Genomic DNA, 11,249 nt, shown 5'->3' on the forward strand with positions numbered 1-11,249 from the left:
ATTATAGGGCTGCCATAAATTCGGATAGAGAGGTTAATAGCATGCTATTTTTGACACTCGTTCGCTGCTGCAATTCTGCTTTAAAAGTTGAGTTGCATGGACTATGGAGAAATTATCCATTTGTGGAGGCTAAATTACAAACTAACTACCTGATACTGTTCTATCTGACGGGCCCGATTATGATTAATGCACCCATGACACCCCTGATAAATGAGAGCATCCATTTACAATGTGATTCTCAGACCTTCATAGCTGAGAAAAACTGCTGCTTAAGTGGAACAATTGTGTTGTATTTCATGTAGAGCTTTTAATCAGGCCGGTGCAGGATGGATCACCTTTTGTTGGTGCTGCGTCCACAAATCCCTGCACACCAGCTTAGTGTGCACAAGTCAGACAGCCAACAAGATAGCGTAATATTCAATAATCAAAGCATTTGATTTTCTTTAAAAAGGGAAAGCACGATGCATGAATATCAATTTGGGAAACTAGAATCTTCATTCTGAAAGCTATTAGTCCATCTAATTGAAAAAATGAGGCAATTCATGATACAGTATCTTTTAATGGAGCAAGCAAGTAAAATTAACTGGCAGCTAAATTAGACAAAGAAGATCCTTAATTATATAGTGTGAAGAGGGCACGACTCAGCTGAGGCCTTCACCTTCAGACTCTCTGGTATCGCGTGTGTTTTTATTCTGACGTACAGGTTGTTCATCTAAAATGTTGTTCCAAATATGCTGTACAGTAAGAGTAATACTACATCGTTTTAACTTTAACCAGAACAAGAGCTTTCAGGCTCAGACTACAGGAACAGGCAAAGCTTGGCTTCCTTTTCCCAATGCAAGCCACAGAAACCAATATTATTGGTTTTCTAGTTGGTTTTACTGTTTTAACTTTTACTGTCACACATGATAAGACCGATACAACTTGACATGTAAACTAAAATACAGTAAACCATGTGTAAAATTATTTGATATTATTGTATCCAAGTCCAAGTCAAACGCTACTACATCAACAAGTAGTAGGTTAAAGGGAAAAACTTTATTAATCCCACACTGGGGAAATTAAATATGAAGACTAATCATTGATGGTCCATGACAGGGGCCACTTAGTCAATCTTTTCTGCTTATGCTGAACACGAATAATAATAATCATACCCATATCCATGACTGCTTTTAGGCAAACATCAATGATCCTTTCAGAAAACTCTTAATTCATACTTTTCCAGCTTGAAAGGTCCCACAAAGTGTTTGATGTGCATATGAAAGTTAAGCTCTTGTATGTAATTCAAGTAGAAGAAGTGGGGGAACTATGTTGAAATGCCAATCCCAACTAGCCCTCTTATCTGAAATGTAGGCAGAGATATATCGAGGACACTCGAGCCTCTGTTAGAATAACGATTGATAAACACTGTGCTAATGAAATGTGAAGCACAAAGTGAGTGACACAATTTTCAAATTAGCTGAGAACCCTCTCGAGGACACCTGCGGGTCCCCACACTCCACGAGCACGAGGCCGTTCCACCTCCCCTCACAGCTCGAGACGCTCCAGCTGCAGGTTAGTGGTAATGTAGCCTTCAGTAGGTCGCAGGTAATATCTCCTGCACTGAATAGAGAACTGCGACGTGCCAAATCTGTTAAAAGTCATTAAGAGTCTGGACATGGCCTTTGGGCATCTCATCCCTCAGCTGAGGCTGGAGGAGCAAGCAGAGGACGGGATGTTCAGGAGCATCACCTTCCGCCCCTTTCAGCATGGACACCACCAGCGCGGGAAGTCAAGTTCTCCCTGCAGTGACAGAAGACGACACAAGTAAGATTTCTGCAACAGCTGAGAGGGGGTTGAGGGGTTTAGGCCTCCAGCAAGGAGACAAAACTATGAATGCACAAGGCGATTATTGCGGGTGAGGCTGAAAGGATTAAATTTGGGGTGTCAAGAAATACAGCTGTAGTGTTCCCTGCCATATACTGCAAGTGTAATGAAAAAATAAACCATAGTAATCCACTTTAAGAGTGCAAATTCAGCCCTCGTCCTTGCTGTTTTTGAATGTCAGAGATAGGACAGTGCACCATGGAGAAAGGGAGAAAAGTATTTTTTCTCAGGAGTTGCTGGAGACCTGAACAGAGCTGAAAAAGGAGAGAAAATATCCAGAAATGAATGTCATGTTGTTCTGTGCATGTCGGATGTCCAAGACAAGCTCTTCATTAGCACATTAGCCTAACTATAGCCCTTTGAAACTCAATATACCTATCTGAGGAAAAGCTTAAATAACCTTGATGCAAATTGTTAATTGTGGATAAATATTCGCATGAAAAACAGTAAAAGAATTTGAGGGAATTAGCATGTTAACTCTGCCAGAACACATTACAAAACCTTCTGAAAATACGCTCTCATGAAGCTGAAAATTAGATAAGCTTGTGCTCACCAATGCACTGATATGTGTAAATTGCTATTGATCAGTGCAGGCCCTTTCCATGTGGAGGAGAGGAGGCAGCCACAGCTTTTCTCGACCAGCTGTTTCTTGTCTTGACGGCAATCACTGATTGCAAGGTGGGAAGTGAAGGTGGCAGATAGACCGTTCTCACAGCACACGTGTGTGCATGTCACAGCTAAGAACAGCTCAGGTGTAATTTCTGACATTAAAGACGTCCGCGCTCCATTTAGGGCTATTGCGTGTGCTTGAAATCGCAGCATAAGAGTGTAGTTTTGTGTCCTAATTTTACACTCTATCTACTGTCGGCCTACTGTGGTTTGAGAAGCACTGGAAACCTGACAAATAATGTAAGTAAAATGGCAACATAAAATACATCCGGGTGATTGTACATCCAGCAAGTGGCTGATGGAAAGTTTCCTCAATCGTGAGTTTTAGTTAAGGTTGAAGGAACTTGACTATTGCAAGATGTTAGAACGAGAGTGTGCTGTGAGGTATTGCTGTGACACTGCAGACGTCCCTGCCTGTTGCTATGGGAGCTGTCACCTGGGACAGTTAGGATCTAATTGGGGCTTTGTCTAATATGAAAACTGGCTGTTAGCAGCCACAGTGGTATGGTGATTAGGCATCCATCTCTTCCTCTGTGCAACAGTTATCAACCCCTCCAATGTCATGAATCTGTCTTGTGATTCTCTGGGTAGAAATGATGCACGCCAACTGTGTCAGAGCCAGATTACACAGCTCAGCGATAGTGTTAGAGCACCGAGGGGCATCTGTCTAATGATGTGGCTTCTGAAGGGAGCTTCTGGGCTGAAAAAAATTTGTTCTGCACAATAATCAGATTAAACCGAAAGTGTGAAATGTGCCAAATTTTTTAAGACATACTCTCACTCTGGGCTGAAATTCACAAGTGTGCTTTGTGCCGCGAGGAACTGCTTCAGTGTTGCTTTAATCATACAGGAATCATGTTACGAAGGAAAGAAACCGAATGTTTTTGTGTTTGTGTGTCTCAGTTTGACTGTTGCTGGAAGCAGTAGAGTGCTATCTTTTCTGTTGAAAGCAATCTCTGATGATCATCCTCAGTGACCCACAAACTGCTGAGCGTAGTACAAGGAATGTCTTCACAGTGGCAATTTTTGGGCATCACGGCGCATTTTAATGCTAGCTGCCCAAGCTCGTCTCAGGTGGATGTAATTTGAGGTTTTATATAATTGTGGCGCCTGCCCCTGTGGCAGTATAACACTGTAAAAATGTTACTGCTGTTCTGACTTTTCCAGCTACATCGCTGTACTGTAGCTGTTTCTTGCCGTGGGCTAGTAATAAATCTGTGACATTATTCATCGCTGAATTTTTTTATTTATTTTTTTCTTTTGCATCGCCTCCCTTTGCACTGACAACAGGTTTCACGTGTCAAATCATAATGTGACAAAACTCGTGTAGGTTTGCATCAGCGCAACATCTCGGATGTGTGGTATTTAGAAACTTCTGCTCTGCTCTTTTGGTGCATACTGCACAGGTTCAGTCAGCAGGAATTTTACTGCCAGTTGATTAAATTGCCCTTAGGGAAGCACTTATAAAGAATTCATCTTGTCCAGCCCATAACGCTTCTCCCAGGCTGGCATTACTCCAAATGGATGAGTATGGATGTTTTCTTTACTTCACCTACTCATTTCCAATCAGTAGAATTAACAGCCCACTGCTGCCAACCTTGATGTCATGCTGTACCTGTTTAAGATACTGAGGACAGTGATGGAAAGAGAGGATGAATGAAAGCACTAAAAGAACAGTGAAGGCATTTTGGAGAATATCACACAGTATGACAACCTTTGTCCATTTTACAGAAAATCTTACCTGGCTTGTGGAGTGCAGAAATATATTAATTTAAAGGACCCGGAGAACTGTTACATATTTAAATACATATATTGAAAAACTAATTATATTTGGTTTATAATATTGGGATGGTTTTAATCCAGAGTGCAGTGTTTCAGGAATTTGTCATAGTCGTGCTGATGTATATAAGCAGACTGATGGAGAAGTACGTGCTGTAACGCTACAAGAACCATGTTTCAGTCATCCCTCCTTAGCAGCAGCCAGGAAGCTCCTGTCACAGTGTGCAATAATGGTGCCATGAACCTTCCTGTGGTCATAAATATGTAATTATGCTTGTTATATTTCATCCGTGGTGCTTTTGTTACCAGGCAATTCAGTCACTCACAGATACCACATGTCTGCACATGCTGTTGGTAGTGGACCTGGCTGAGGTGATGCACACCCTGCATCACACAAGGTCAGCGGAGCCACGCTGTCACAAATTTACCCGCTTCGTTTTCGTAGTGCGTTGAGAGTCTAGTGAGGCAGAAACAGCTAGCTGACGATCTGCTGAGACCTGGCCCAGAAACAGACTTTTTTCTTTTTCCAGTGTCATGAGTCAAACCAAATTTTGTAGATGGTAAATTTGATGGACAGTGGCAGTGTACACATTACCACACACACACACACACACACACACACACACACACACACACACACACACTGTGTGCACAGAGTGTGAAATGAAGCTGAGTGCTGAAAAAAGGTGGCGTCATAGTGAGTGTTGCATAGCAGTCATTGTAATTGGGAGGAAAAGAAAGAGAGAATAGCATCGTTTGCAGCTCGGCAGGTATATCAGCCATTCAATCACCAAAATGCTCATCTGTTTACTGAAAATGTATCTGGCCCTTGTGGTTTACTCAGGTTATGGAAACAAGTCCATTTCTAATTAGACTCAGTGTGATATGGGGCCTGAGTGCTTTAAATTATTGAATTGTGTCAGTTTGAGTGCTGCGTCTGATTCTGATGCACTTTCTTCTCTGTCACAGTGCCCTACATGGAAGCTGTGACAGTGGATCCAGTGTGTGTGGAAGGGTACTAATGAGGACTCAGTCAAAGCTGTGACTGGTAAATGAGGCAGATCCAAGCCTTGGTCGAGGAATTGATCTTTTCTTTTATCCCTGCGATATCTTATGCAGCAGCTCCCTCTGATAATCCACAAACACAGCCGAGATCAAAGCCATGACGTAGTGTATTTTAAATCGGGCTTTAGGAAACAGGCTCCACCATCCTGTCTGTTTTGGCAAGCGAAACTATTAAATGGCTTGTTGTTGACAATAGACAGAAGGATGGAGGCTGTTGGATTGCATGCATTGTCTTTAAAATGATTTCCTTGAATGAAAATGAGGCAGAGCATGTTTTTTTCACAGCACATCTGGGCTAACATGTATATTAGAAGAGTTTTGTTCTGTACCTATTTGTATGCTACACTGTGTGCTGAGCCTCAAGACTTCCTCTACAATGCTCTGTGAATCCTGCTGGGAAGCTTGGGGAAAACACTTTAAAATGCCAAACTCCATTTGTAACGAGAACATTACAAAAATATGCTTTTTGAACTCCCACAAATATTTCATCATTTCAGCAAGGAGTTGGTTGCTTTACCTGCAGCTATCCATTAATATTTGACCTGGGACATTTAGTTTCCCAGTTATGGTCTGCAATACATTTCAGGCCTAGTCCAAACCTACGTGGGTATTTCCAAACTTAGCTTTTTATATGCATTCTGGCAGCTTCAGGTCACTGATAATGGACTGATTGGAAAAGTCCTTCCAGGGTGAAAATGTTCAGAAACTCTGTTTTCAATGCTGATACGGAGACAGGAGAAACTGAACTTTTGGTTTGTGACATCACATTGTGTGCCATTATCTTCTTTGTTTACATGAGGACACATTTTGTGCATGTTGGCAGACCCTCCCACCAACATTGCCAGTTTTGTACAAGACCCAGTCCCACTTTTCTTCAGGCTTCTGATTGGTCAGCGTGCATTTAGGGCAATATCACCGCCTGTTGGTTTGTTAACAGCGCTTCTGTTTATATTAGCCTATTTAACTATTTGAAATAGATACACAATTGAATAGATGTTAACGATATATTTAAAATAAATTAGAGTTGCCGATTACATAGCCAATCAATAGTAAAATCACTGTAAATCATTTTTAAAGCATCTTTTGAAGCAAACATGCCATACATTTCTTTGTTTGATGTCTCGGTTTCGAGGATTTGCTGTTTTTCTAAGTCTTATGTGATAGTAAACAATCTAAGTTTTATAATGCTGGTCAGACAAAAGTAGCAATTTCACTACTTAGGCCTCCAGAAATTATGATGGGTATTTTTCAGTATTTTCTGACAATTTACGGACCAAACAATTAATCAGTTGGTAGTTAACAGCAGATCAATCGCACCCTAGCACAGATGCAGCGCTATACTCTATAAAGCTTGATTCTTCAACCATATAGGCTTATTTATAAAGTGTATATCTATGTAGACAGTGATAGAAACCAGTTTTTGGTAACTCGTTTCAGAGGTTTCATTGAATGTTTTACATGTTACACTAGTGTAAGTGTAAAATGGAGAAGCAATCAATATGGATGTGAGCATGATCAGCAGAGGGCTTACCTTCTGAAAAAACTCATTTTACTTCATCTCTGTGCTAAAGATTTTTTTTTTATTTATTGCACCAAATGTTGATATCATAGCACACCTAAAATTCTGTTGTGTTTCAGTTTGAGTTTCATCTTTCCATCTTTCTGGACTATGACTTGAAACTGAAACTGAAATAGGCTCGACTATTATGTGTTTCCTCACCTTTAGTTCATTTTTGTCTTCATTACTGAGTGCCTGTCCTTTTACCTTTGCTCTCTAGTTCTAGCCCTTGACATGTTTCTTACCTGTTGATCTACAAAGTAGAAACATGATCGATATCTGCTTAAATGTGCTGCATAACATTTAGAAAAAGAATGTGTAGTTGATTACATTTCCTCCACACGGGGGCACACGTGTATTCTACAACTTATGGGCATCTCATGTACTGAGGGAAGGGTGGGTGGGATGTGGCTTTTTAGATTTAGTTCAGTAGCTTGAGATGGGAGATGTATGTAAGATTAAGGCTAAAGCAAAGGGAATTTGTTCAAGTCTAGAAGAAACGATGGTGTGGAATACCTATACCTTGGAATTTCCCCTCGCGGGACAAATAAAGGCATATTGAATTGAAGTATCTTGGAGGAATGTCCCCCGGACTCCTCACACAGCATGCTTGATATCAAATTTCACGCAGAAGAACCATATAATGTTCCTTACACAGACATATACAGTAGTGAACCATCAGTTGTCTGGTGGGTTTGGTCCATAAGTTATCAATTTCCCCAGCATTCAGCGGCTGAACAATCAGGCAAATAGGCTGCAGAGTCAGCTAAGCTCCTCTGCAAGGTAATTAGATTCAGATAATCCAAACAACAAAAGATATAATCCTGCTCAAATTCACTGCATTCTGTTGATGTTGAACTGGCAGACCTGTTAACAAACTGCAGCCAGAGAGATTAGAAAAACTGAGCTGTTTATTGGATCACAAGGCACAAGTTTACCCACGTTAATGTTGTGCCATATGCCATAAATGCCTCAGTGTCACAGGGATATATTCGTGTGTGTGTGTGGGGGGGGGGGGGGGGGGGGGGGGGGGATTTGTCTTCCTTGTGGGGACAAAACACAAGTCCCCATAATATAAATCATTAAATTTTAGGGTGAAGGCTTGAGTTAAGCTTAGGTTTAGGTTAAGGTCAGGTCTCCAGGAAACGAATGTAAGTCTATGTAGTCCCCAAAAATGATGGAAACACACTCTGTGTGTGTGTGTGTGTGTGTGTGTGTGTGTGTGTGTGTGTGTGTGTGTGTGTGTGTGTGTGTGTGTGTGTGTGTGTGTGTGTGTGTGTGTCACCATCCATATTGCCACCATTACTCAAGTTTAGGCAAGGCAAGGCAAATTTATTTGTATAGCACAATTCATACACTAGGCAATTCAAAGTGCTTTACAGAAGCATAAAAATCATACATTTTGATTAGAAGAGAACAAAAAAAATAAAAATAAAATACAATTAAAGGAAAATTAAAAACAGACACCAGTAAAAGACAATAATTTAGCATTTAAAATGATTAAAGCCATTGAGCAAATACATTTACTTTAAGTAAAAGCTGTAGCAAATAATAATGTTTTCAACCCTGATTTAAATGAGCTGACAGTTGGTGCAGACCTCAGGTGTGCAGGGAGAATGTTCCACAGGTGAGGAGCATAATAACTGAAAGCTGCTTCACTTTGTTTGGTTCTCATTCTGGGAACACACAATAGACCTGTCCCTGATGACCTGAGAGGTCTGGACACTTCATATGGAGTTAATAAATCTAGAATATATTTTAGTCCTAGACCATTTAATGCTTTATAGACCAACAGTAAGATTTTAAAGTCTATTCTTTGGCTCACAGGAAGCCAGTGTAGTGATCTGAGGACTGGTGTGATACAGTCCATTTTTCTGGTGTTTGTAAGGACTCGTGCAGCAGCATTTTGAATCAGCTGTAGTTGCCTAATTGATTTTTTGTTTAGGCCAGTAAAGACTCCATTGCAATAGTCCAACCTACTGAAAATGAATGCATGAACCAGTTTCTCTATGTCTTCTTTGGACAGACATCCCTTGATTCTGGTTATATTTTTCAAGTGGTAGTAGGCTGATTTGGTAATCAGCTTTAAATGGTTCTTAAAATTCAGGTCTGAATCAATAATTACACCAAGATTTCTGGCTTTATCTGTTGTTGTCAGTGACATGGAGTTAAGTTGAGCACTGATCTTTGCTCTTTCATTTTTGGGACCAAAAACACTAATACTGTGTCTCAGCAAAGCATGATGTCTGTGAAAACCATGTTTCGTAATACCATGTGTCTGCATTCCACAACCTCTCACTCTCTGGCTCCACAAGCCAGACTACGAGTGACTTGGGTCTGTTCCTCTCCAAGGGCATCACTACAGAGCCTGGCTCACCCAAGGGCCCCAGCTAATGAGCCGACGCAGGCAAATTGATTTAGTCTCCACCTTCCTATCTCCATCCCATGCAGGCCAAAGATAAAACAGGGTGAGTCCCTGGGGTCATGGCTCAGTAAAGCCCTCCAAAGTCATTTCCTTTCCTCTGACTGAAGAGCCAGATTAATTATAGACCAATAAAATCTAGGATCAGGCCTAATTAGTGAGCATGTTGAATAGATGCAATCCTGCACTGTTAGCAGGTGCCTTAATGGTGACAAAGATGCACCTGTGAACTGAAGTAATTCCATGCATTTTTCCCCAGGCTATGGCATGTATGTGTGACACGTACAATATTATGCTCTAATATTGTAATGTGCAATAGTCATGTTGCTAATCTTCATGAAGGTTTTTGAATACAGTTAAGTCTTGATTAACCTTTAGGAAAATATCTGTGTGTCAACACCATCAGTATCTATTTAGCTTATGAAAGATTTAATAAAATACATTCATGAAAAGTACACCTCCCATTCTTAAAGTAATGATATTCTCTTCTCACTATTCATTATTACTTTCCATATCATTCAATGTGGTGTGGATTACTGTCCACATGGTGGCACAATAGCATCACTCTTACTGATTGAGCAAATTTTTAGGATGGAGAAGCAGCCTCAGAAAGCTGGAATCTTTGGAAATTCTCCAGATAAGTTATTTTGCAACACAGTGAAGACAGGGCACTCTTCAGGTTATCCTCAGGTGAGGTCAGGCTCCTGCCAAGACTGCCAGACAAATTAAATGATGTTGCAGCTGCAGGTCAAGGACTGCCAAAACAAATCTCTTACATCTCTGAAACTCAGCGCACAACCACAGTAGTACACACATACACACACACACACACACACACACACACACACAGGAAACAGCTAGCTTGGCTCTGTCTAAAGGTAACAAAATCTACCTACTAGCACCTCTCAAGCTCACTAATTAACATGTTATGTCTCATTTGTTTTGATGTGTCACAGGCGGTTATGTGCCAAACTATTTCCTTGCTGGAAGCAGTTACCCAGGCAACCAGTGAAGACTTTATGGAGTTGCGGGTCCCAGTCAAGAAATAGTCCCCATGTTACACCCTGTAAAACTGCATATTGATGTTTTAAAACTTAGCTATTTATGTGGATTAAAACAAGTGAGGTATGACAGGATAATTAGTTTCATTAGCTTTAGAGGTGCTGCATTTGTTATCATCTACTAGCTCCATCCATCACTGTGCTAAGCTACGGTAACTGGCTGCTGGTTGTAGCCTTATATTCAACAGACAGCTACAGACAGATTTTGATAATTTCATCTAACTCCCAGCCAGAAGGCTAATAAATGTATTTCCGAAAAGGTTGAACTCTTCCTTTAAGGCCGTGTGTTTCTCAGTCTGTTAGGACCCCGCTGTTTCAGTCCATTTAGTTTGTGAAAGCTGTTTCGTCAAATGATAGACGATTGTTGAATAAAATGACACAGTGATACACAACCATAACGGCCGAATATAATCACGTAAAATAGGAGTTATTATCCAAAAGCCATGATGACATGTACCACCACCAATTCCCTTTACCTGTACATACATTGATGTGTTGAATTGAATTTATCACACAGCTGAGCTAGCAGTCAAAATAATTCAATTGCCAATGCATCAGTGGAGCATACACAGACACAGACACACACACACAGACACACACACACACACACACACACACTGTGCAATTTTCCCTCCTTCACTCTTCTCTCTAGCAACGCCCCAGGATGGCTCTCATGTATTTAAGTCTGGTAATGACTCTTCTGTGTTCAAACACCATTCATCCACCCTGAGAGGAATCAGCCTTTTCTGTCCCTGATTATACCTGTTTGTGTCATATAATACAGTGCAGCGCCTCCACACAGCTGCCTCATCAAAATCAAGCACGCCAT

The sequence above is a fragment of the Chaetodon trifascialis genome, chromosome 9 (genome assembly GCF_039877785.1).
Source record: "Chaetodon trifascialis isolate fChaTrf1 chromosome 9, fChaTrf1.hap1, whole genome shotgun sequence".
Lineage (NCBI taxonomy): Eukaryota > Metazoa > Chordata > Actinopteri > Chaetodontiformes > Chaetodontidae > Chaetodon > Chaetodon trifascialis.